General features: G+C 37.6%; 1 protein-coding gene across 2 annotated transcripts in view; it reads left to right on the top strand.

The window, feature by feature from the left end:
• LOC113059194 (transcription factor HIVEP3-like) overlaps positions 1 to 27,513 on the top strand; it is a 60,124-nt gene that overhangs the window by 10,257 nt on the left and 22,354 nt on the right. Inside the window, exon 1 of one of the 2 annotated variants that reach the window (XM_026227521.1) lies at positions 25,511 to 26,024. The exons of the other annotated variant lie outside the window; for it this stretch is intronic. The gene's annotated coding sequence lies outside the window, so the exon portion shown is untranslated. Of the gene's footprint in view, positions 1 to 25,510; positions 26,025 to 27,513 lie in introns of those variants that run through there. 2 annotated transcript variants of the gene reach the window in all.

Genomic DNA, 27,513 nt, shown 5'->3' with positions numbered 1-27,513 from the left:
ATAAAAAAAGTAAAAATATGAATGGTATTTAAATGTTATAATAAATCTAAAATGTAAACAATGGGAAAAACTCTTGGGGGGGGGGGTGAAATGCTCGTTTTCACTCAATATCCTGTTAATCTTGAGTGCCTATAGAGTAGTACTGCATCCTTCATAACTCCAAAAAGTCTTTAGTTTTTTTATATTCATAAGAGAAAGATAGTCTGTACCGATTTTTCCCGGAAAAACACGACCGGCTGGAGGCGTGACGTGTGGGCGGAGCTAAAGAATCACGAGCACCAGTAGGCTTTTGCGTTGAGAGCGTCTGGAAGCTGTGACATTACCGTGAGGACAAAACCAACCAAAACAAACCATGGCTAACAGTCAGATTCAGCCGTATATTTATGATCCAGAATCAGATCCAAAGGCTGAAATTTAACAAGAGCAGCATCAGCAACGGCGTCTCTATGTGGTATGTACTGAAACTGTATATATTTGCCTAGCGGTTTTGGAAAATGACTAAGTTCCACTTTTTTTTTTTCTTTTTTTTTAAGCCGTACATGTGGAAAGTGCAGTTTGATGACAACATCGCATGTTGTTTACTTGATGTGCTTATGCCCTGATAGCTAAGTTAACAACACAGAGATATTTGAAGCAGTTTTACTCACCGCCTGTGGTTCCAACACACGATCGTGACCCTTTTTCGTTGGGACTGCATTATCCTTAAGAAATAAACGATGTGCAAATCCGGCGTCAAACTGGGCCTTGTTTGTAAAACAAGCATCTTCGAAATGCAGGGGAACAAACACAAACACTTGCACAACTTCGTTGATGCTCTGTAAAAATAAACTCCATCCACTGGTCCCTTAATGCTGTTTTTCTTTTGGTAATCTGTGCAGGGTTGTCTTGCCCTGGCAACCAAAAACACACTCCTTTTGTGACATTTCGCGACGCTCTCGCTCTGATCAGTGAATGTCCGTTGCGCGCGCTCTTCCGGCAGGAGTGCCCTTAGGACCCATATAAGGAAATTCCGCTCCATTTAACGTCACACAGAGCCATACACGAAAAAAACTTTCCGAAACTTGTGACAAACCGGAAGGAGTATTTTTGGAACAGAAATACTCCTTCAAACGTACAACTTAATTTTTGAAACTTTGTCCATGTTTAGCATGGGAATCCAACTCTTTAACAGTGTAAAAAACTCAGTATGCATGAAATAGCATTTCACCCCCCCTTTAAGATAACATTTAGAAATAAAAAACACATCTTAAGCATGCAGAATAACATAAGTGGACTTTGAATGATTAATTGCCACTTTGAACGATTAAATAATTGTGGCCTCCAAGAAATTTGACTAATTGTACTTGACATGATTTGAGAATGTAAAATTGCAGAGCTAGTGCAAACATATCCGCATCACTATGATCGGATGCTTTCTTAACTTTTGTTTTTGCTGACATTTTTTTTTTGTGTGTTTATTTTGATATTGAGAGGAAAGCGCATTATTAAATATTATTCAGCACATATGTAAAAATTCATTTAAACCAGCAGCATGAACCAGCAGGGTGGCATTGAAATGTTCGCTAACAAAGGTTATTTTGAACTTCTTTTTAAGAGAAGCAAAGAATGGAAAAACTTGAACAGTATATCAGAGACATTATTGGTGGCTAGAAACATAATCAGATTAGCCAAAATAGTTAATAAATGAGCATGTAGGAGGTGGCGAATATGTAGAACGTGGCTGATGAATAATGAATGTGTTTTAGTTCAGTGGAAATCAACGCACTGATTGGGTGCGGGCCTGGCGATCGGCCGTGTGACTGGAGCTGCTTCTTTTCTCTTCGCTCAGATGGAAGGAGGGCTTTAGGGGACTTTGGCTGGTAAATCCCCAGGCACAGAGGGGATCAACAGCACCAGGCTGTGCTCCAGCAAAGCATCTCTGGCATCAGCTCTGTCATTAGCATGGGTCCGCTTCAATTCCCTAAATCTCTGATCGGCCTCTCAGCGTGATCTAGTTGTGATATGCCGCACCTGTGAATCTGAATTCTGCCTTGCCTTTTATGTCTTCAGTGGTCTTGAGTTTGGCTGTGTGCACAAGCATGGAAAATTATGGGTTTTTTTTCTTTCATTATTTGCTGTATATACTGCACAGGTTGTTAGTGCATCTCGGCCACCTGTGCATATTTGTATCAGATGTCAGTCAGTGGTGCTGGTTGTACAGACGCTGATGTTACACTGCGTGTCTAAATCTATGTTGATGGTTACATAACCACACATCCTACGAGTCGCTCGTCGCTGCAGCTGTCTGCCCAGCTGCCAGCAGTCAGAGAGCTGCCAAACATCCTCGCAGTCCAACAGAAGCTGCCTATAGCACCGAAGCCGACTTTACACCTTCATTTGACAGTCCAGTCTGTCAGTCTCATGCCTTGTTGTAATGAATGATCGGCCCAGAAACACTTATTTGGTGTGTCAATGGATGATTTAATTAATTAGTCATTCTTTACCCTGCCTCATGTCATTCCAAACCAGTGTTGGACTTTTTTTTTCCTTCTGTGGTGGATTGCTCTTTTCCATTCAATTACAAGCAATGTGGGCTGAAGCTTCCAAGTTTCAAAAACATATTAGAATTGTTGTATACAAGTTTGTATGCTATATTACTGGTCTTCTGAATTCAAACAATGGTTTTTGCATTAGAATCAGACTGTTTTATTTCTCACACAAAGCTATCAAATGACTTTGGAAGACTTGGAAAATAGTGCACAAGTCACATGGATAATTTTTATGGTACTTTCATCATGCTTTTGCATAATTTTTCAACTTGAAAGCTGCTGTCGCCCCTGGAATTGCATAAAAAAAACGACTAATTACATTTTTCACATTTTCCCCTTTCATGTTCCACAGAAGAAAGATTTGGAGCAAAATGATAACTTTTCATTTCTGGAAGCACCTGGTAGCAAAAGATACAAAGTAAATAAAAATGCAAATACTGGCTAAATGCAAATGGCAGTATTTTGTGGTTTGCGCTCAAGCTGAACTCTTTTGTAATGTAGAATGCATGGATTAGCATAATGTACTTTTGTTTGCTTTGTCCATCACATTGCCTGGTTACAGGAGCAACAAACTCATGACTCGTGCTTGTCTAAGTATTTAAACTAGTGTGCACTTGAGTGTTTAAAGATCAGGTATCAGTTTGTCTATGTTATGTTGGTTTTGCCATTGTGCCCCAACCCTCTGTAAACACAACTACTCAAGTAATGTGTGAAGTTAGACTGCAGTGTTAGGCCACTGAGCTTCCTCAACTGAGAACTACCTGCCTCTAGACACAGCTGTTATCAGAGAGAGAGGGCACATATTCAGACTCGTCTGTGCCAACTCAGACATGTGCCAGACGACAAGAATAACCTGATTTGGATCTACACGATGGCCATACAAAGCTAAATGACAACAGATATCTTAACCATCTATCACCAATCTATCTATAGGGTCCTTTTGTCTTTATTTTTAAATAGATGTTGTCATTAGCATGCTAAAATCGTCAGTGGCAGGTGAATTGCAAATGTTTACCGGGCATGAAACTGTATATTATTTTTTTTTTTGACTGTATCACATTAGAATGTAGCTTTTCTGTTGCAAATTAATAACAAGCACATTGCACTTCGTATTGTTGTAAAATACATGAATGAAAAACAAGTTTATACATTTATATAAAAATATGTATAGTACAGTAATAGGCAGCAACATGTGATAGATACGACAGAATAAGAAAGGCTTTTAATAATCTTTGATTTCACAGAAAAGTATTATTATACTAAAGGCGCCAATATAGAGCGGAACAGATCACTTATGCGCATCCCGTGTGCAGAATGAGAGTTTCATCGTTATGACTGTAACCGAATGTGACACACAGTTTGATTACTAAATGGAGGATGACAACTTGAATTTATTGACTTAAATATTAATCTGTACTTCACACTGAACTATGGAACAGTTTCAGAAGACTTGAAATATAGTGCGCAAAAAAAACGTTTTGATGCTTTGTTTTTGTGCCTTTCATGGGTCTCAACAATAACACAGAATAGTATTTGCACAGTATAGGATTTGGATTGGTCTCGTCTGACCCAGTCCGCATAAAAATGCCATTTAGGAACCGATACCGATCCTGAGTATCAGATCGATGCATCCCTAGAAACGACCCTGTAAGATGTCCCAGTTCCTTTCTCTCTCTCTTTTCTTTTTTAATAAAAGTGGCAAAAGCTTAAAATAGAAAGAAAATGCTAATGTTGATTCTTTGAAGATTTGAGAACCAATTGTTTTTTTTTCCTTCTGCTCTGCATGAACCACTTTACCTGTAAAACAGAATCTTGAATGCGCTAGCTCATTTCCTTGGATTCACCCCAAGATCCAATAATGGCCCGCGCTGCATTACGCAACACCCGTGTGGTATTTCAGTGAACAGAAATTTTCTGACAAACGAACGCCTTCTCGTGTCTCTGCTCTGCTTCTCTGCCAGTTCATCTTTCCATAACAGCATCTATTTTCAGCATTGCTGAAATATAACATTGTATGGCATGAGCCAATGGAACGGATTTTAGCTTGTAAACTGCCCGCCATTAGTGTCAAATTCATTCCTATTTCCTCAGAATGTGACCCCATTTGATAGCGAGCTGAAGTGCTGCATATCACCGCCAAGTATTGATAATGCTTTCTTAAATGCAGCCAGATTTATTAATAAGTGCTTGAATTGTTTTATAATGTGTGTCTCAATGCGTCATAGCTCTGCATGCACACTAAGGGTTCAGCACTTCTCCAGGTTTATGTTTTTATAGCCCAAATTGAGCTACTGAAGGGCCATTTAGGCCTCATGCTGTGTCTAGTGTACATTGCTGAAGGGCCTTCATGCTGTGGCGTTACAGGGCAACTCAGGAAATCCCCCCGGACCCATAGGGAGGCTTGGGTTCCCCTCGTTCTTCCCGCTGATGCAAAATATATAGAGAAAATAAACAGTAGATTAATGCTAGTCCATGTGGCATTGACAGTGTGTTTATAGTAAGCCTCTAAATTTGAAAAAAGCCTGTTTGTCACCCTGTAACATTTGTATAGGCCAGGTTTTATGAATGTTCAGGCTCCATCTCTGAATATGAGGAATATTCCTGTAAATAGCGATTTTGTCCTTTAGTAGACTAGATCTGTGGTTTATGGTCTCTCTTTTGTTTGACAAAAAGGCTCAGTGTTTGAAGAACGTATTGTCAAAGGATCAAAGAGGAAATAAAACATAGGCCTACACTTTTTGTTTTTATTTTTTCAAATTGGTTGATTTCATTTTAATTTTTATTAATAACTGAGAGTATTTGATTAGAATAGTGAGGTGGGAAAGAGAGTTCCACTGGGCTGAAGTTGCTAGCATGTAAAAGCCAGCTTGAACCAACCTAAGCTGGTTTCCTGCTCTGAAAATGTCATTTTTACATGTATGTACTATATTTATATATTATATATGTTTAGTACACCGTTTAAATCACCTTAACATTGTTGGGAAAGAATAGCATAGATACTATAAATTATATTTAATACTATATCCAAAACAGTTACCTGGGGTGTCAGTAAGCAGTGATTTTTGCAGGCTGGAAGATGTCATGCTAAACTCATCTGAATCGTTTAAAAGTATGAACTGTTGTTATTATGTAGTTTTAGGTGATATTATGTCGAAATAGGTATTTAATCGCTTTGTGGCAGTTTCTCTGCAGTGGGTCTTTGTGGGTTATGACCTGCAAAGCACTTCAATCTGGTTTAAGATGACAAATAGAGGACTGTCTTACCCATGTGCTCATTTTTGGCTGCGATTAATCACACTAAAATTGCATTCATGGAATTAAAACCAAAAAAAGTGTTAAACAAATGTCACACCAGTTTCAGGCTTCATCTAGGCTCTATCTTTACTGAGCTGATATTAAACTTAGCAACCTAAAATGTAATGAGAACCCAGACACACTTGCTAAACCAGTAACCATGGGAACACACTGGAAGTCTCAGATAACTCTAATTCAGGCTCAGGTCCCAACTGTTCCCACTCGTGAAAAATAGACTGTTTTGGAAGGTCAGTGAAGTACCAAGCAGAATGTTTTGTCAGCGATCAACTGACTTTGAATAGGCTGAGCACTGACACACTGACCCACCATCCCTGCATTGACCGAGTTTTGTTAATAACTTTACAGCTCAACAGACTTATGACTTCATGAGTGTATGCCGGGTCAGTATGTGAGGTGTAAAGAAAGCATGTCTGGCTTAGTCCAGTCGTTGACTCATTTCTCAGAAATGAATTTCACCCTGATGTGTTGGCTAGTTTTGAGATTCTGTGATCACACTTCTTTTGGTTTATGGTCTTTCGTGAACTCAAAACAGGGTCAGTCTCCTTGAAGCAACCATTGTTGAAGTTTTTCCATTTGTTCTCTAAAACGCATGTCCTATGTAGTGTTTTGGGCCAAAGGCAGGGAAACACTCTGAACGTGTGTTATTATTATTATTTTTTTTGGTTTTGGTTTGTTTGATTCAGTTTAAATACAGTTTCATGGCACACTGCAAAAAATCAATCACCTCGTTGGTGAAAAACCTTATTGTTATTTATTTTTATTTTTTTTAAATTGTCCTGTCCTATCCATAAATTGCTTCTCCGAAATTAGGGCAATCCTTATTGTGCAGTCTAGGGCTGGTCCAAATACCATTTTTTGAGCTCCGAAGCTTCGGTAGTAATCAACAATGAATATTCGAAGCTCCGGAAGGAGGGGCTGAACATATTCTTCTCTCTAAAAAAGGCAGAAATCTCTGCGTGTCTGTCTGTCTGTCTGTTTGCATTTCTATTATGTCGAGAACCATTCATCCAGTCGACTTCACGTGTGGCGGGTGTGTTGCTGCGGACCCAAGGGAGTGAAGTTTTCCATTTTGGTGCAACACTTTTAATAAACTACAGAACAGCGCGAGTCGGTAGCGATGCGCCACACATGGTCAGGGATTGTATCCTTAGAGAACGGACACTGCACTACTGATACAAAACACACAGGTCTGTTTAGATCGGTTTTAATATAGACAAATTATTATAAGGCTGGGCTACTGCCGTTTTTTTACATTATATATATATATGTGTGTGTGTGTGTGTGTGTGTGTGTGTGTGTGTGTGTGTGTGTGTGTGCCATATTCGCAAGTATTTTCCAAGTAAATTAATTGCACATTTTATCATGTGTAAAATTACTGATTAACACGACGGGCAAAAGCGGCTCGTTTTTTAATGCCAACAATATACGTAGGCATAGGCTACTACTTACAGAACTTTTTCAGACTTGATTTACTGTTGTAGCAGGACGGTTAAGACCGCATATTTTGCACACTGCCTTTGTCTTTTAAAGTTTTTCAATTTAAACTCCCACAACACTACACACAAAGCAATTAGCCTAATTTTAATCACCACTTTTGCTTTGCACCTGATTAGTACGCTGATTTACACTCTTTGTGGATCAGCTTTTTGCAGCTCTTTAGGAACATAAAAGGCGGTTTATACTCACTCATGTCCTGAATGGTCAACCTAGAAGGCCATTTGTAATAGCATTGTGTTTTTGAGAGGAATTCCCTCTGCACACGAAGATGGATTGGCTCATGTATACGCCTCATCCTCCCACCCCACAACTGACCCGGCGGAGATCACAGGATGCAGTAATTCTTGCTGCATGCAGCGTTGTTCACCAGAGAAACGGCTGTTACTATTTTCCTTCCATGATCTAAAATAGGCTCAGTATTAAATTTGGAGGAACTTTGCTTATCTGAATGCTTTGATTTTCAGAAAATTGTGCGGTGTAGCACAATAACCTCAGTGTCTCTGCCTTTCTTTGTTTGGGTGTTTGCATTGGGATGTACAGACTTACATGCTGCAAACACATCATGCAGATTCCTTTCGTCTGAAGTTCCTGTGTACATCCATTATTTATTTTTTTTCACTCCAATCCATTTTCTCAACTTGGAGCAGCTGGGTTGTGTCATTAGTCTATGGAAGACTATACCGGAACGTCTGTGCTTAGCCGCTGTAGAGGTTTTCCTCCCCGAAAACTCATTCCAGCTGTTTATGCACTTAAAAAACAATGTACTCTGTTTTTGCTGGGGCTCACAAAAGAGACTTGTGATTTTTCCAGTTTTTTTAATTTATTTTATTATTATTATTATTCAATGAATCTGTTGATCCAGTTCACAAAAAGAAAAAGCAATTTTCAAGTTATGTGTTTTTAATAGGTCTTCCGTTTGTTGGTCATTTTCAACTTTTTTTTTTTTTTTTGGGGTGAATGATTTGTCTAGGAAGCATCAGTTGCAGCAGTTTGAAGTGTGCATTTTTATCCAGCATGATCACATGTCCTTTGTGTGGTGGTCGGTCTGTGTTAATTGAATGCTTTAAACTTTAAACTTGTGGTTTCAAATTTTGCTGCGCTTTATGCATTTGCCCACTGCCATATTCATGTAATTTTATCTGTGTGCTGTATGAAAAATAAGTGTTGACCTGGCTTTATTAGAAAAATATGATTCACAATGCACACAAACTTTCCAGAGTACTGAATGCCCTGTTGGTTACAGTGTTCATTTCATTTTTAGTTATATTTTTATTAAATATTTATTTGTTTGTGAAAAATAATTTGTCATCTAACGTATATTTTACACATTTATTTTTTAATCCATTGTCAAATTATTTCATATTTCTTAAATATTAATTCAAATAAAGTAAAAGATTATATCAACTATCGCCCCCACCCCTGCTTTCCAAGATATTGGCATTGGCATCGACTGTCAACAAAAACCAATATCGGTCGACCACTGCTAAAGGGTAAAGGATAAAAATAATAATTGCAAAAATGTTTCTCCAAATAAACTTGGGCAGCCATTAATGTAACGATATGGCCCGCTCAAGTAAGTCTATGTGTGGGGAAACACTGACAGTTAGTCCAAAAGCAGCTCAACGGAGGCCCTGTACAGTATGTGGACTGGATGTGACTGACCCAGGGGCCCCTCTGTCTCCTGATGTGCTGGGCGTGACCAGATCTATCCATCATGCTCTTGGCCTTGTGTCTGTTAGAGCTGACTCAGCCCTTCAGTCCGCCTGGAGGAGACCTCCCCACCTCAACCCCTTACAGCCATGCTAGCACCCAGAAAATGGACATGTCAGCTCACCAGTAAATAAGATTAAGGATGATATGTGTATGTGTGCTGGAGTGTTAGGGGGGATGGCTGTGTATGTGTAACTGGATGAGGGCCAGAGGACAGGAGGCAGCCCTGTTCTGCAACAGTCTGCCTGTGTCTCACACTCAGTAGGGAGCGCCACACTTTCTACTCACACTCTCGTGCCCCTCCCAATTACCACTGAGCCCTCCCATGTGTTTCAGTTTGTGGAATATTGTATTACATAATTTAGAAAAGGTTTTGTGCTCTCTTTGTCTTGTGGTTATGTGTTCCAGTATTTTTTTATGTGCTGTAGTAGTATTTATTGACACTCTGAAAATGCTTAATTTTTTTTTATATATACATATATATACATTTGATTATGCAATAGTATTCGTTTTAGTAATTTTGTTATGCGTTTATGTAATATATATATATATATTTTTCTATTGCTTTAATGCATTTTTTAAAATGTATTTCTCAATTAATTTATTAGTTTTGGTAATTTTAAAGCACTTAAACTCCAACTTATTTGTTTTAGTTATATATGTAGAGAGATAGATGTGTGAGTGTGTGTGTGTGTGTGTGTGTATAGAAATTAGGTGCTTTTTTCACGGTATTCCTTTTACATAGTAGCAGTAAAAATATTTCTTGTAAATCTTAACTTATAACATTAATGTAATTATATATAAAACAAGCTATTTGTCACTGCCAGGACATTAACTATTTTATAGCAAATATTTTATAGTTATAGAAAAACAATTTATGAGTAAAGAGCCTCGATCATAACATTATAACAGGCACCTTCCTTTAAGAGACCTGCACGATCGCGAGATCCATCGCAGCAGAGTGCGGCGCGGGACAACACTTGAGGAGCGGGTAGAGACTGGTGTGTGGAGGAGAATAATTAGAGTGTGCTCACACTAGGCAATCTTAACCGTGCCAGATCGCGTTTGACCGCCAAAGCCTGGTTTGTTTTAGTAGTGTGATCGTTCCATTTAGCAGTAGCAAATGTGCAAGAGCGTGGTTCAGTTAAGCCATGTTTCCACCGCAGGAACTTTACCCAGGGACTAAGAGACTTTGGCCTGGTACTCGGTGTGTTTCCACTGCAGGAACCAGGAACTAAATAAAGTTCCGGGTAAAAGTTCTCAGAAAGACCCTGCTGGCAAGGAAGTACTTTTTCAAAGTTCCGGAACTTTCTGGGGCAGGACTTGGGCGCTAAACATCCTGACTGGTTGAGTTCACGCAGCATTAGTTGAGTTCAACCACCATTTATTCGGATCATTTTCAAGATATTACTGTTACTGTGTCATGAAATGTAATTTGAAATGTATTTCACACCCTGAAGGGATAATTTTTCCCTTGTACTGCACATACTGTGTATTTTTCCAGTGTAACAGAAATATGTTTATGCAAGGATGCAAAAGTCTGATTTGAAATATTGTATATAAATTTCAAAAATAGTGATTTGTTTTGAACAGGGTTTCATATACACCCTCGGTCAGGTAGCCCTGATCTAACTCGAGTCATTGGTTGGCATGTCAGAATCAACAAATCAGAACAGTGATTTGAAATTGTCACAGAGGTTCAGTGTTTATATTCTTGTCAAAATACCTTTTCAGCGAACAGTTCTTAAAAACTTTTTTGGCCAGAACCATTTCTTTTTTTTAAATAACATTTCAATGTTCTGAAGAACTTTTTTTCCAACATAAAAAAAAAAAAAAAAAAAAGATTTTGTGCAAGGAAAAGTTTCCATTTGATTTTAAAGGTTCTTCATGGAATCAAAAATGCCCAAAAATGGAATCCCCACCTTCACCCTAGGACAGTACCGTTGAATAATGTATTACTGAGAGATTATAAACACTTTTTTTGAACACCTGAAGGACACAGTGACATGGTGGTTTTCAGATCAGCAAATATGGCCCGCAGCATAATAGAGCTGTTAATATTGAAATCTTAAAATCAAAGTGGACATTTCATTATTGTGATCAAATCCTTTTTGTTACTGGAAAAAAAGGTTTGGCATTTCAATCAAAGGACCTTAAAGGTCCTATGACATGAAAATTTCACTTTCTGAGGTTTTTAAAAATAAATATGAGTTCCCCTAGCCTGTATATGCTCCCCAAGTTTCTAGAAATTTGAATCGGTGTAAATTGAAATTTTTCTATCTTTCTCTGCCTTTGAAAAAATGGAAGCTCAAACGGGCTGATCTTGAATCTCCTCGTTGTGACGTTGTTACGAGAATTGTTACCTCCTCTTTCTGTGCTTTGCACGCCCAAATATTTACATATAATTCAGCACAGGCGTTACAAACAGACTTTTATGATATGGATTCGACAGCACTGGCACAAACAGTGAGTAACAGTGTTCATTAATGTATGATCTGTGATCAGTGATTTCTGATGTGTAGCTAATCATTCAAGTTCACACAGACTTTCTTTCTAAATCGTTTAATACTGATGCATCAGTGAATCAAGCCAGTGACTAAACGATCAACTTCACGTTGTTTCTCTTAGTAGCATGAAACAAATCTGTTATTTAAATTGTGATTTAACTACAGAGAGCGATCAAAGAACGCTCTTTTTTTTTCCGGAGCTGTTACACATCGCAAGTATATCTGCACTCTTGCCTAAAACTGCCGTTACAATGAATGACGCTCTTATGCTGGACAACGGAGCTCTTACTGTATTCATGTGTTTGCTGTTAGCTGTGGTGAAAGCATTTTGTGAGAGAAAACGTGTTGCAATAATGACGAGATCACTGCATCCACGCGATAAACAGACTCTGTCTACTCAATGCTCATCACTGCAGCCTTTCATGTGATGGGGAAAAGATCGAAAAAATAATTATATAATCAACACTACCACGATTCGTTAATCTCAACAGCTGTATATAAACAAAATATATAAATATTTGAGAGGGGTTTCACATGTAATATGCATTTCGAATGCAAAGATGTCAGCCAATCACAACAGCTGTGGTTTCCTCGGAGTCTCACAGCAGACACGCCCCTTCAAACAGAGCATTCAAGCCAGAGGGCTAATGTCAGGATATAAAAATCCTTTTTATTTCTAAATTTTAAATGTAAAAATCATACTAACAATATAAATACACCTAAGGAAACATTAAAAAGCATTTAAAGAAAAAGAAATAATCCATGTCATGGACCTTTAAATGCAGGCCAGATGTTATATTCAAATATTCACTCACATTTAGCTTTCATTCTCAGAAGACCTTTTTGTTCTTCTTTCTTCCTCCCTGGTCTCATTATACAGCAGTTTGGTTTTAAGTCAAAGAAGTTGATCAGTTCCTTGAAATGAAAAGTTTCTGGCAGGAACCCAGGATTGGTGTGCTCGATAAAACATCTCTGCTTGATCTCTGCTTCCTCTGTGTGTTCTCCAAACTCAATACATACTGTATATTGATTTCTGAGTGGAGTGCTGGAGTTGAAGGCCTTGGCCCATTCCCATTCTGTGGCAATTCATGAGTAGAAGAGTTCGGGAGTAAAGAGAGAGAGAATGTCTTTTCTTTGTCTCCTCATTTCTTGCTTGGAGCTGCTGAGGTCATTGGGTGGGATCCAGAGATAGAGGCCCTGGGATATCAGATATTGTGGTTTAGAATCCTTATATTGGTTCCCTCACTTTTACAAGAAAAAATTATATTATGTTAAAAAAATCTTATGTTGGTAAAAATGGATCACAATCATTAGCAGCATTAGTTTGCAGCATTTTTGAAGTTGCATATGATGTTTTCCAGGAATATAAATGGTAAAAGCACCAATCTAAGTTCACGCTTGTTTTTGCTATACACACGTCCTTAGGGATAGTTCACCCAAAAATGTAAATTGCATCATCATTTATTCACCTTTCATGTCATTCCAAAACTGTATGAGTTTCTTCCTTCTGCAGAATGAAGAGATTTTGAAAGTCAGTGCCGTCAAAACAACACAAAACCAAAATAAAACGACAGGTGCGTTCCATTTGACTTCACAGTGTATTCTGCCATGTTATGTGAGTTCCCAATCAGAATGGAATGCACATGTTTAGTTTGAAGGGCAAAATGAACCGCATAGGGAACATCACTTCACAGGAAGTGGAAAGGGAAACGTACATACTGACTGGTCCTTGCTTATCACTTCAAGGGATATTTCAATCAAAAAAGATTAATTCAGACATCTTTTACTCACCGTCGTGTCATTCTAAACATTATGAAACCTAAACACAAAAGATGCTTTTGAAGAATGTTGACAATCCAACCGTTTTGGTTCTCATTGACTTCCATTTATTTATTTTTTGTCCATATATCTTCTATTGTGTTCAACAGAAGAAAGAAAGTCATACAGGTTTGGATCGACATGGGGAGTAAATGATGTCAGAATTTTCCATTTTGGGTGAACAATCCCTTTCAGAATTATTAATGACCAGGTTTGTTTTGTACACGGCTGTTTGTGGGTATAATGTGTGTGAGATGCAACCAATACAGGTGCAACCACCATAATTATAGTTAAATAACATGAAATACCCATATAACAAAATTACGTTTCATATTAAACATATTAGCACTTAAACAATTACAGTTTATATTTTATTATAATGTTGTATTTATATAAATGAATGTGTAAGTTATAAACAAATGTATATTAATTGAAACCACAATAATTTATATTACTTTTATTTACAGAAAACTTCTATAATGTGTGCGAATCAAGTTTCATCTGTGTGTGATGACACTGCCAGGTTTTGTGAATGAATGCATTTTTTCAAGTGAACTGAAATTTAAGTAGGGAGCAGCGAAAACTGCATAGGAGCCCTGTCAAACGGAACACATATCAAACATTTTTTCCTAAATTGTCCAAGGAAAGAAAGAAGGATACAGATTTGGAAATGTTTGTGTTAACCATCCCTTTAAAATGACTGATATTTGTGCACATGTACCATTTATACCCATCATAATCATTCAGATGTGCCTCGGGATCATCAGGAAAGATTAATGAAGCATTATGTCAGCGTTAAGACAGAATACTTTGACTATGTCACTCTTGACTCCGTAACAGCAGGATGTCGTTGTACAGCACATTTAGAGTATAACAAAAAGACAGGCTGTGAGCTCAGTGGATCAGAGCCCTTCCTCATCTATTTCCTCTACACACACACACACACAGACACACAATGCTCTTCAAGCAGCGGGTAGATCAGAGACAGAATAGGCAGTGTTTTAAATTGGAAAGCATCTTTATTGGAGCCCAGTGCTTGACTGGTATTAAATCAGTTTGACAGCATGAGGCCAAAATCAACAACCCAAGGACCTATAAAGACTGCATCATAAACCTCAGGTGGTTTATCATACGTGAATGTTGTAGGATCTAATAAATGTTTGCACCCAATGCATTTGAACGAAACAAATTTTGGGCTGGCTGGAACAATCTCTCTGGGGTGCTGTAACATTGACATCCTCCTACAGCTGTTATCCTTTGTCCTTGCTCTGAAGAATGAAAAATAAGTATGCCTTGCTGAATACAGATTCTCTCAAAGTTATATGTGGAGATGTTACCTCTCAAATTGTTACAGGTCTTCCTTCTAACTAGGTGTGACGCATCACCGTGTGTGGGATAATTCAGCGTGATGCGTTAAAAATAGAAACCAAGCATCCGTCAAAACATGGTGGCTAAGTCAGGAGATGTCATTTATCACTTTAGAGTTTATTGGTAGGACATTGCACTGCTTTTACCTTTGTTTGACATTTTAACTTTTTTAACCTTTTTTTGTTTTCATCGGTCTACCCAGACTTAAGGTCAAAATTTAGGCTAAAATGCCCATTGCCGATTGCCAATAGTGAAGTGATGTTTGCACATCTCAGCACAACTTCACTTCACAGAAACGCTTTCAAACCAAGCACTTTCCTGGTGGTCAATGAGGAGAATCCACATGAATAACTTGATTTGTTGTGAAATATGTGTGGGGAAATCTTTTGCCTCCATGCAAAATTCCTTAATGCATGAATTCCTATTAAAATAACTGGATTTCACCCACAAAAAATGTATTAACAACAGTGCATGTGACCACCACACCTTAACAGATTAACATTGTATTATGTTGGTCTAATTCAAGGGTCCTCTTTATTTGAACTGGGGATGCACAATATTAAATTCTGGCCAATACAGATAAGCTGATATTTCCAAGTATGAGTCATAACCTGTATTCAAATTCTACACTATTTTCATTCAAATAAATTCAAGTAAAACATTAAAAACGAATTTAAAGGCTTTAGTGAACTTAGGCATCCCAGCATAATAGAGTACAGTATGAAAAATGGATATTCATTTAGAAATTTGCTAAAGATTACATTAAACAGTGTTATTAACAATTATGGTTTTTAAACTTTATGTGAGTGTAAGGTGACTGCAAAGATAATTTAAATGTAAAAATAGAGAAAATGATACACCATCCAATATTGGCTTATATACATTGTGTTGACAGATTATAAAACAAATATAAAAAATCTAATATCGGCCAAATAACTGATATGGTACAGTACATAAATACTGTGAATCCATAAAAAAAAATTAAATAATGGGGCTAAAAAGAAGTATGATGTTAGTAAAAGTAAAGTTACTCAACTATACAGTAGATGGTGTGGGTTTTTCAATTTTTTAAATTTTTTTTCATTTGGTTCCAACGGAACATTTCAAGTGATTCATTTGAAGTATTCCTTCTCTACGCCCATTTGTTCTCAGTGTTCAAGAAGTAGTCTCCTTTTCCCACTTTTGTTGGTATTGGTTGACACATTGACTCATACACACACACAAAAAAAAGAGAGCGAGAGAGACAAAACAAAATCGATACACAGCAGAAGCTCTGAGCCATCAACCAGAGACACTTATATGTGCCCCCCTCCCAAAGTGAGAGGGAAGATGAGAACCTAGGGGTTTTGTTTGAGAGCTGCTGGGAGCGACGGGCCATGGTGGAAGCGAGGTCAGATTTCCCCTCAACAGATTTTTATGAGTTGATGACAGCTGCTGGAGTGTGGTGCCAATCCCCCTGACAAGAGTCATGTGACCCCTGCCTCAATTACTTGAGCCAACCCTCAACTGCTCAATGACACATGTGGCATAGTATGGAAATGTAGGCTAAAGTTGCTCTGTCAGCAGTCATCTGAAATGCATTGCTTGTGCAGTAGATATGGGATACTGCTTCAGCTCGTGAAAGGGATCCCCAACCACTCCTCTTCCTCTCTGCCAGTGTGATTACGGTGAATAATGTTGCTTCTTGTTGGGTGTGTGTGACCACATCCCTGGAGTCCATTCTAACCTGATTCCTGACACCGGCGAGCCTTTCTCGCTCCTCTGACACACTTCTGCCTTGTTGATTGTGGAAAACTGGGCCAGTTAGGTCTGTAATTGAGAAGAATCTTTCACTAATGCCAGAGAGAATTGATACTGCCATATCACATCATGCCAGCTTCTTTTTAATTCATCTTTATGTTCAGTGTGACCGATAGCCACCACATTATTGTTATTATTATTTTTTATTATTTTGCGCCTTTGCAAAAAAAATTATTTTATAAAAATGTTGTTCATTTGAGTTTACCATTTATCAAAGAATCCTGAAAAAAATGTATCACAGTTTCCACAAACACAATACAACTGTTTATCAATAATAATAAGAAATCTTAAGAACCAATTCAGCTTATTAGAGTAATGTTTGCTGAAATGTAGCTTTGCCATCACATGAATAAATTGAATAATATTATTTTTAATTGTAATAATATTTGACAATATTATCTTTTTTACTCTATTTTGGATCGGTAAAACAGTAAATGAATAAATGTATAAAATCTTCTTTCAGATTTTTTTTTTTTAAATTACAAAACCTCAACATTTTGAATGGTAGTATTAATGTAAAAAGATGAGTGTAAATAAGTATGCACAATTAAAAATACATTTTTGACTTTAGAAAAAAAAAAAGTATATTTGAAAATATATGCCATAGATATATTTTGCTTAAGCAAAAATCAGCCAAGTATGGTGACCCATTCTAGGAATTAATTCTCTCCTTTTAACCCATCCAAAGTGCACACACACAGCAGTGAACACACACCCGGAGCAGTGGGCAGCCATTTATGCTTCGGCACCTGGGGAGCAGTTGGGGGTTCGGTGCCTTGCCCAAGGGCACCTCAGTCATGGTATTGAGGGTGGAGAGAGTGCTGACCATTCACTCGCCCCACCTACAATTCCTGCCGGCGCGAGACTCGAACTCACAACCCTTCGATTGCGAGTCCGACTCTCTAACCATTAGGCCACGACTTCCCCGTTGTTTGGGACTTTGTTGCTGCAAATCTCTGTCACCCTTTTAGAATAATGACCTAGAGTTACTCTGAACCAAGAAACATTAGCTCATTTTCACCACAATGATTGATTGATTTGTCTACAGGAGGAGAAGTTTTAAATGGTCTGTTCATCATTTTTTCCCTCCAAAATGGAGTAATAGGTTCTGGTGGTGAATGAGTTTTCTTGCCATTAACCCCTGGGGTACTTTTCAGACCCCTACTTGAGAAATACCCTTTTAAATGATATTTGTCTGCATGTGTGTGTTCATACGCCATCCATATGCTCCCCATGGAGGCTTGCAGTGGATATCGTGCACAGTCAATCCCCAGTTTCTCTGCTAGCTTTAGTGAGCCAGGAGACCAGAGCAAGAGAGGATGGAAATAGACGCCGGTATCTGGGGAGAGTCCTCGAGACGGCTCTCATCCAGGAACATAAACCACACAATGTAAAGTAACCTACCCTGGCATAATGTGTCTCTGAATGACAGCTAACTGTGAATTAGGCCTCATTTTGTTCAGGCCGTTTGTATAAGAAAAACTACCAACAAGTCACTGACTCCCAACCATTGTGCCCTTATTGAAAGCTAATTAAGCGTTTCCAACGGGCACATGAGAGTAATTTTTTTCCTCCATTTAACTTGTTTATGTCTGTGGTTCTTCCTTTTTTTTTGTGAATGTGCAGTTTATTTGCGAGGAGAGTTGTTTGGGACCAAACTGCAGCGATTTTTGCACTGGAGACGCACTGCACTGATGGCTGCCAACTGTAATTTAATGTGCGACTGGCTGAACTATCCCTAATATTATTGCCATGCGTGATTTACAGTGTCTTTAGCTCAGCGCTCAACGAGAGATGGAGAGCAGATGGTGCACAGCTTATGTCTGCTGATTAGGAGCGCTTGATGAGATGATATCTGCTTTCTTGCAAACTATGTTAACGTGTGTTTGATAAATGCAAACACGGAGATGGCCCTCTAGGAATGAGAGCCTTATGGGGAATATGCTGTGCATGATTTGAGCTGTGCAAATAGGCGACAATAAGCAAGCATGATGCTGTACATATGAATTACAGAGGAATAATTTGTCCAGGAAGTCGTTGAATTAGCTTTTTACAATTGAGGTCTGGCCTTGCAGTCTGATTGGCTGAAAAACACTTAGGTAGTAAACCAGATTTACCCTTTGGACATAAATCTACAAAGATAAACAGAAAGCCTTTCAGCACGGAATAGGCGAAATAAAGACAAAAGTATTTGATTGAATTCAATTCCCATTTCATTAAATGTCTGTGTCCATCAGTGATACTGTAAAACCCAGTGCTAACACTCGTATGTGACAACATTATTTGTCAGCAGGGGAATTACAGGGAATTTATTGTATCATTAGCCCAATATTAAATTTACAACCGTGCATAATAATGTCATTTTGAGGTTATTGGTATTGGTCAGTGACCACTGATGTGACCACATTGTGATTTACTACTTACAGCCTTAATGGTAAATGAGCATTTTATGTATTCAAATTGTATTATGGGGGGGGGAATTTTGTGTGGAAAACATTTATTGAATTTGCAAAAATTTTGTTTAGAAATAATTTTAATATGCTGTTTTGGTACTCAGTAAATGTTTCTTCTTATTATTATTCTTGGAAACAGCTGTGTTCCTTAATTTTGTTTAAACTGTCATACATTTTAAGGATTCTTTGATGAATAGAAAGCTCCAAAAAACATTTATTTAAAATAAACAGCTTTACGGGCAGCCATTGCTAAATATAGTTATTATATGTGTTTGAATTGGCCCAATGCTTTATAGATATTAAATCAGCTGTTACTATAGCGATTAACAACTATAGATATAGTTATAGATATAAACTTATGTCAATTAATAAGAGTATTGTTTAATCCCTAACCTCAGCTCTAAGCTGAGCACTAACCCTAAAAGTTGAATGGTTGGTGCTCTGTCAGTCCTTTTTAGTTCCTCAATGGGACAATACCATTAAAAGTATACTTTGGTACCTGTTCTCTAATCATAAAGGGTGCATATTACTACTTTTAAGGAAACTAGTATGCACACTTTATGGGTAGACAAGGCACAGAGACAAGGGTGTCTTTTTTTTCAGGACCGACAAGGATACTGCTGTTCTGGCCGTAGGTTTTGGATCAATGTCTTGCCTGTTTATATTGTATGTTTTTGTGATATACTCACTCATAGTGCTGGACTCAGTCTAGTGCAGTTGAGAGGCAATGCATGCAAATGAGTAAAAAAAAAAATGAGTTAGTCTTCTTGACCTTGGCTGTGTTTGCTTTTTCTTCACACACAGTTGGAGAAGCTCTGTTCATGTGCCAAGTTGGGAATCAGACTTGCGTATTTTTTGACGCTTCCGTTGTTTTTACACTGATGAATTCCCTCTTGGGTCATGGTCAGGTTGATGTCTTTGAAAAATATCTGATAAATTTGAAAGGAACTAATCTATAAAATAATGACCAGTAAAGTTCAGAATTTAAAAAAAATCAGTAGTTAGTTAAAGCTGGCCACTTCAGATCGCCTCATTTTTAACCTAATGCAAGTGAAACCAGTTTTGTTCTTTCTGACTTCGTGCCCCCTCTTTAATTTAATGTCACTTCCTGCATCAGTACCACTTCCTGGTCTTGTCGATCATGTCTCAGCAAGTTTAATTGTTGCTGGGGAGTGTATAGAACAGTGTGTGTTGTGGTTTCCCTGTGCTTTTGAGTCTTGTCACCCACGCAGTGACAAGTGAAACTTGTCGGCTTCGAAATGAGTAGGCGGCTTCTAAAAGTGTGACTTCCTCCTTCTATTTTTATCACTTGTGTTCTCTTCCCATGACATGTCATGCTTATTTCTCTCTCTCTCTCGCCTTTGTTGAACCCTTTAATTTTTCTTCTGCTAAGTAACTTGAGATTCTGGTTGTTGCCATGACAGCTGGAAGTTTCTGTCAGAATGTGTCCCTTTACTTTCACAGATGTCCCAGTTTTTTTTTTTTTTTTTTTTTTTTTTTTATATGGTTGCTTTCTGAACATAGTTTTCTCCCATCTTCTCCAGTATTTTAGCTGTTTCTTTTCTCTCATAATGACAATACAACTAAAACCTCTATAATGGAACACACAGATGCCAACAGTAGTTCCTGTAGCTGAACTGGTAGAACATAGTGTCCAATTCCCAGGGAACACACCTACTGATGAAGTGTCTGCCAAAGGCATAAGTGTACGGTAATGCAAATGATTGGGGAGGATGCACCAGTGCTGTATTACACAACACATACCACCGAAGAGCTTCACTCCTACTCATGCTTCTGCTGAAAGCTTCAAGCTGCAGTATTGCACTGTGCCACCTGAGTTTGAACAGACTAGATTTGTGTGTACTTTGAATTTGGCATTGAGCCTAAGAGTTTTTTCTGTATACTGCGGCTTGGTTAAGAGAATTGTGAGGGATATTGGTGCTCTAGTGTAATGCAGACTACACACAGAATCAGGATTACTCTGTTCAGACATAATCAGATCACATATAAAAGCCAAAGAGCAGCCTTATTGATCGTTCATAAAACAAAAAGGACTTGCATGCAGCAGTCAGTCAGGATCTCATTCACATTAGGCCAAGAGGTTGGGAGGATGTGCATGTGTACCTGTCTGTGTGTGTGTGTGTCTGTGTGTGTGTGTAGTATATACGGTATGAATATACATATGTATGTATGTATTTATGTATATATGCATGTCGACCTGATTTTTGGCATAAATCCATAAAATTTTTTTTATTTATTTTAAAGGAAAAGAAGTCTCACAAATGCTGCATTTTTACTTTAAAATATAATAAAAACAAAAGTGTTGTAAAATATAAATACAATTTAAAATAACTGGTTTATATTTTAATATATATTTTTAAATGTGATTTATTCCTGTGATCCAAAACTGATTTTTAGCAGCCATTACTGCAGTTTTCAATGTCACATGATCCTTCAGAAATCATTCCGATATTGTTGCTGCTGCATTATTAATAATGGTTATTTTTTTTATTAATATTAAAAACCATTATTGCTGCATAATATTATTGTAGAAACTGTGGTTATTCAATAAAAAGCCTCTTAGTTTCTATTGTTTTCAACATTGATAACAAGAGCTGCATATTAAAATGATTTCTGAAAGATCATGTGACACTGACAGCTTTGCCATCATAGATATATTATTTTCTATTTGAATAATTTATATTTTTTAATTTGTTTATTCTTTTTTTAATCAAACAAATGCAGCTTGGGTATTTTGTGAAATAAAAATCTTAATTTTCAATCATTATTTTTTTACCATTTAATTACAGCCATACACATTCTGTACATTGAATGTCTGTTTACATGAATGCATTTAGCAGATGCTTTTATGACTCCAAATGTTCAATTCAAATGTTACTGGGAAATTATTTTCTAGTTCTAGCCAGTGGAGCTACTAAAGTCACAAGCTCAGTTTTAGGTGGGGGTAATTGACGACCTGGACTTCAAGATATCCAAGTCTTGCCTAAAAAGCATTTACAAAGTGTCAATCACCACCCCCACACACACTTTAAATTGAGGATTAGTGGTCGACAACTATATTTGAAAAAATGCCAAATATTGGCCGATAAATCGGTCTACCACTATTGAGGATTACTGAATTGTTGATTTGTTCTTTTTTTTTTTACTCCAAAACCCTGTTGTCTATTTAGTCCAACATTTGAAATCTCTGAGCAAATATTTTCACAAGCAGTTCCATTTATACCTTTTCCCTTTTTATAGGTCCTCGTTTTGTGGGCGGCAGTGCAAAAATACTTTATATCTGTCTACAAATCCAAGACCGCTAATTTGATTTAAATTACAATCCAGGATTGGGCCAAAATGACATAAATGTGCCTCATAAAGCTTGATACATACACGTTGCATCACATTGCCCATCTAGCAAGTATGACTCAAGTCGAAGTTACAAGATTAACCATGCAACCTTAATGACAGATAAACCTGACAGGTTATGAGAGAAAATAGTGTGGAATTACCCAAGGGGGCACATAATGGTCGAAATGAGGGGCATTGTGGTATGCTTGTTCCAAACCAAACTACTATCTCTGTTTGCCATCAGTGGTGTAAGGGAGTGTCATTGGCTGTGAGTTATTCATTTTTTCATGTGTGGGTGTTTTATTGTTGGGGATCGTGCTATTTTTGACTTTCAATCCCCCACCTTTAACCATAGAGGCTGGGTGGTGACAGGTGAGGAGACAAAGGCCTCCTATATTGCTCTCGCTCTAAAACAAACCCTCATCGCTCCCACTTCAGGAGAACACTAACAGAAGTGATGGTTTAGCTTTAGGATGCTGGAAAAATTTGCGGTAGTGCCAGCATTTTTGTCCAAGTATCCATTTTTAAACCCCTCTAAATCTATTTGCTTCTAAAGACATTGATAAAAGATTAAACTGTTGCTTTAGCGCCTGCAGCTGAATTTCCGGAGAAGATGCATTAGTTGCTTAAGAGTCTCAAGGAGAATAACGAACAGGATTCATGTGGAGATGGCACCCTGGAGGTATGGACTAATGGCAAGCTTCTTTATGCATGTCATTCCACCTGGAGGAAATGCAATACCGACTTTCAGCAACCACACAAAGCTCATTCTTAGTAGTAGTGCTTGCTTTGTAATTACTATTGCTCATGCTTTGGGTAAGGGATGACCAGGTATAAAATGACAAAGTGTGTCTTCTCTGAGACTGTCTAAAAAGTTGAACTTGAGCTTTGTGTCACAATAGTCTGGGAATGAAAAATCATAGCAAGGTTTGGCTCTTTTGACTTTGGATAGTAAGAAACCCCCTAGCAACACTGTTAATGCACATAACAGCAACATAGCAACACACTGGCAACCACTGTCAAGACTCTAGCGTGAGGGCTGACAAAACTTGTAGAAACTTCTATGAAGAAACGAAAAGCGAAATCTTTGTTGTGTCACAATGCCATTTCCTTGAATTCTTGACGTACAATGTGGTCTGAAGCAAACACATCTGGTAAGGTAATGGTCCTTAAGCACCCTGTCATGTTCAAACAGATGCCTCAGCAGTGAAGAGCCTCAGGCTGAAACCATTTATGTTCCAGTTTGTAGAAACAACACTGGCTCTAAACCCATTTTATTTATGTAATCGCTGTTGCTTTTGTGATATCAAGGTATACCAATAGTTATTTTTGTTTTAGTGTGGAAATGGCAGTCTACAGTAGATTATATTCTAATTCAGTGCAGTTTATTTTATATTGTCTAACCAGGTCCAAGGACACTGGCCTAGCTCTTTTCATATGCTGTGGCAAAGGAGATCGCTCTAACAAGACAATCCATCATGCCATTGTTGTACAGCACTTGGTCTGATGATCAGATCTACATAGCCTCGGTTGTCCCATCTTTTCTTGGAAAAACAGAAGAGAAAGAGATGATGGAAATGTGAGTTCCCCTCCCAGGGGGATACAGTATGGGCAATGCCTGGCCACAGGCCCCCCTCCTTTAAATAGGCTGACCAGATCACATTGTGATGGAGCCAATACTTGCTCGGCCCCAGGGCCGGTATACTGCCCTGCTCAAGATGACGTCAAAGGTCACAAAATTAATGTTGTACAAAATGAAGAAGAAAAACCAAACCGTAAAAACACGTGGAAAGTGGAAAATCTCCATGTTTGATATTTTTAGAGATCAATTTTTTTATTTTATTTTATTGAATATTAGCAACACATTCAACAAGCTTTGTCCCTGCATTTTAAATATCTATGCAATTTTCGTTATTTTTAGTTAGGTTGATAGTCCCCTGCTCGAAATGTGTCACTTTCTGGGTGAAATCAGTCAAAGCTTCTCTTTTTCATGCTTTCTCATTAGATTTTGTTTCACCTCTGCAAGTTACTTGCATTTTAGTTGATCATTTGTAGTAGAATGTCATGGCATGAATTAGAAATCCAGAATCAGGAAAACCTGTTGATTTAAAAACACCTATATATAGAGGTTTTTTTCAGTGCAGTTGGTGTCATAAGTACTGTAGCTGGTTCAGGATTCTTAGTGCTTGTGTCATTGGTTCACTGAGAAACCCCCATTTGGAGTGAGTTGATTCAATAGCCCATAATGCAACTCTCAATCACAACTCTCTGTTTGTGCAGCAGCAACATTTGTGAGCCGCAGACCTGGAGCAATTTCCTATAACTATGACCTCTTTTCATGCTCAGGAGCTTTTGTGATAAATCTGGGCATGTGCACGTGTGGATGTGTGTGTATTAATATGTGTGGACAACTATAAGTTTGAAAGAATAAATATTTGAGAGCTGGGCGGAAGCTATCTGTAGTTATATGTATCTTGCTTTGAATCTTTTGTACAGTATAGCAAACTCTGATTTTTCCAGAATCCTAATTGAGTTAAATATCTAGGAACTTCTCACAAAGCTCAAAAAAAAAAAAAAAAAAAAAAAAATTGGCTCAAAATCAGTTTACATTTCTTTATATAAATTCTTACTTGTGCACCCAGTCAGTGGTCAGTTCATCATGATGTTATCATCCAAATATGGACCTGCGCTTTTTATTTGAAGAGTGGAAGTTAGTTAGGCCAGACTGAGTTGACCTGGCAGTAATGCACTAACCGTAAGTCTACAAATTCTTATATTTGTAATGAGATAATATGATCTACTCACTGTCACTGATTACTATCTACAATGTATCGTTTATCTAAAGTATTTTATTGTAAATAATAGATAATAGTATAGGTTTAGAGTCAGTAAGATTTAGAAGACTGAGAACTTTCTAATAGGAAAATGTATCATACATATTTAATATATTTAAAAATGATTTAATATATAGTTAAAATATATTAAATATATTTTAATATAATGTATATCTATTTGTTTATATACTGTATATTATAATTATTTAGATATATTAATTTTCATCATTAATGGAAAGAAAATGGAAAAGAAAAATGGAAAGAAAATGAAATGGCATAATTAAGTTAACATTGTAATGATAATTTATCATTCATGTCAAAGTGTAAATGTCTCTCTCAGTGTCTATGATGATCATGGCCCTGTAATCTACTTGACCAACTGACAAAGCCAGAATACATAATTGGTTATCACAGCAATAACACTCCTGGTTGTCCTTGTGCATGGAGGAGAAGCTTGTTATTCACTCACTGTAACCATGTTCATTCACACACCCTTTTCCTCTACCTCATTCCCGCCATGTGTCTCCATGTCTCTCTCACACCCTCTCGCTTTCTTACTCCTTGTCTTTCTCACTTTTACTCTCGCCCTCGCGTTTCTCTGTCTTTCTCCCCTCTTCACCCTCCTCCCCCTCCGTCACTTCACAGAAGTACACCCACTCAAACACAAACATTCATATCCGCTGTGTCGTTTGGTGGCTTTCATTCATGCTTTAGCAGTGTGAGGTGGCAGAACTCCTCAGGTAATGGACGGCACTGCCATCTATCCAACCGTGCGATCTGTTCACTTTGAAGAATGAATGCTAATTGGAATTATTAGATATGAGGGGATCAGCTTTCAGAGTGAGTATTTCACTGTTTTTGTTAATGGTGCATTTAGGTTTAACATCATCACATTTTTTTAAATATGTGGCATCTGAGTTAAGTTACACCAGACTGAATGTGTGTGTTCACTGAAACATTTTCTTAATCTTGTTTTGTTTGTTTGGTAATTCTTTTGGTCTCCTTTTCCAGTAAAGATATCTTATCATCAAAAATCTAAAGTAAGATTGGATGTTATGTAGTTTTGCTGCTTAAGTCAATTTAAGGCATTATTATGTACCTTGAAATTACATAGTTCCTTTAAAATAAATTCCTGTCATTATATAGTCTTATATAATCTGCTTATTTTATTCCAAACCTTTTTGACCTTGTTTTTTGCTTCCACTTTAATTGTGTGGAAAAGAGTAGCTTGGACAATCTGTTAAATATCGCTCACTCCAAAAAACCAGCTTTGGGACGTCATTAATGAAAGTAAATAATAAAATATTGTTTGTTTATTGTCATTTTATATAATTCATTGAAATTAGATGTCAAATCATTTTTCTAATTCTTGTTTTGTATAAATAAAAAATAGTGTTTTCGTTTTAACCACATGTATGTATTTATATGTACTGTATATTGTATGTATTTTACTATATAAATAGTAAATTCACAAAATTATAAATTCATGCAGAAGAAATATAGCTATCATGACCACAAATGAACAATTCATTCCCACGACTAAGTTTGTGGCCACGTTGCACTAATTAATTTCCTCATTTCAACGTAGCCCTGATTTAACTGAACCTTGATTGTGGGAGCGAATTCTTAAATCATGGCCACGATATTTATTTTATTTTTTTTGTTTGCCCTCGCATGTTATGTGGAGGCTTCTATTTTACCTCAAAATACTAAGAACATTAAATAATTTTTTGCAGTGTTTTCACATGTTTTGCGCATTCAGGGAAGGGAAGCTCTAGCCCCTGCCCCTTTAATCGGCAATACTAAAGTGCCCTCGATCTAGCTGCCCCCGGACCTCGATATCAGCCCCCGCCAACCACTTCCACCCCCCTCCCACACACACCTGAATCACGATTGTGCTCGTAATGCCACTCGTCCTCCTGCCCCTCTGTAGGGCTGTGCAGAGTGTTTCAAGGAAACCTGTTAACTAAACAATTTTTTTTTTTAAGAATCTGTTAAGTTTAAACCTCATGATGCTGTGTTATTGTAGGATCTTTACCATGTGTTTTTAACTGGGTGTGCTAGGTGTTGAATTTGAGCTTGAACCCTTTGCAGTGTCCGATACCTTTATATTCCATGTCTTAGTTAGCGAATCTCTCCATCTGGAGAAAGATGCCGGAGTACAGGTAAAGTGCACGCTTGAAAAGCCTTGTGAGGCTTCCTCATTAACGCTGCTTTGTTTTTAGAAGGTTAAAGCCAAGAGAGACCTGAGAGGTGGCACTAACGAGGGAATAAAGAAGCTCAGAAATGCAGCCGGAGTATGACTAATCATGTCAGAATGCTCAGCGGC

This window comes from Carassius auratus, chromosome 41 (genome assembly GCF_003368295.1).
Source record: "Carassius auratus strain Wakin chromosome 41, ASM336829v1, whole genome shotgun sequence".
In the NCBI taxonomy this organism is placed as follows: domain Eukaryota; kingdom Metazoa; phylum Chordata; class Actinopteri; order Cypriniformes; family Cyprinidae; genus Carassius; species Carassius auratus.
The sequence above is the reverse complement of the archived record's forward strand: the minus strand, read 5'-3'. Positions and strand labels throughout refer to the sequence as shown.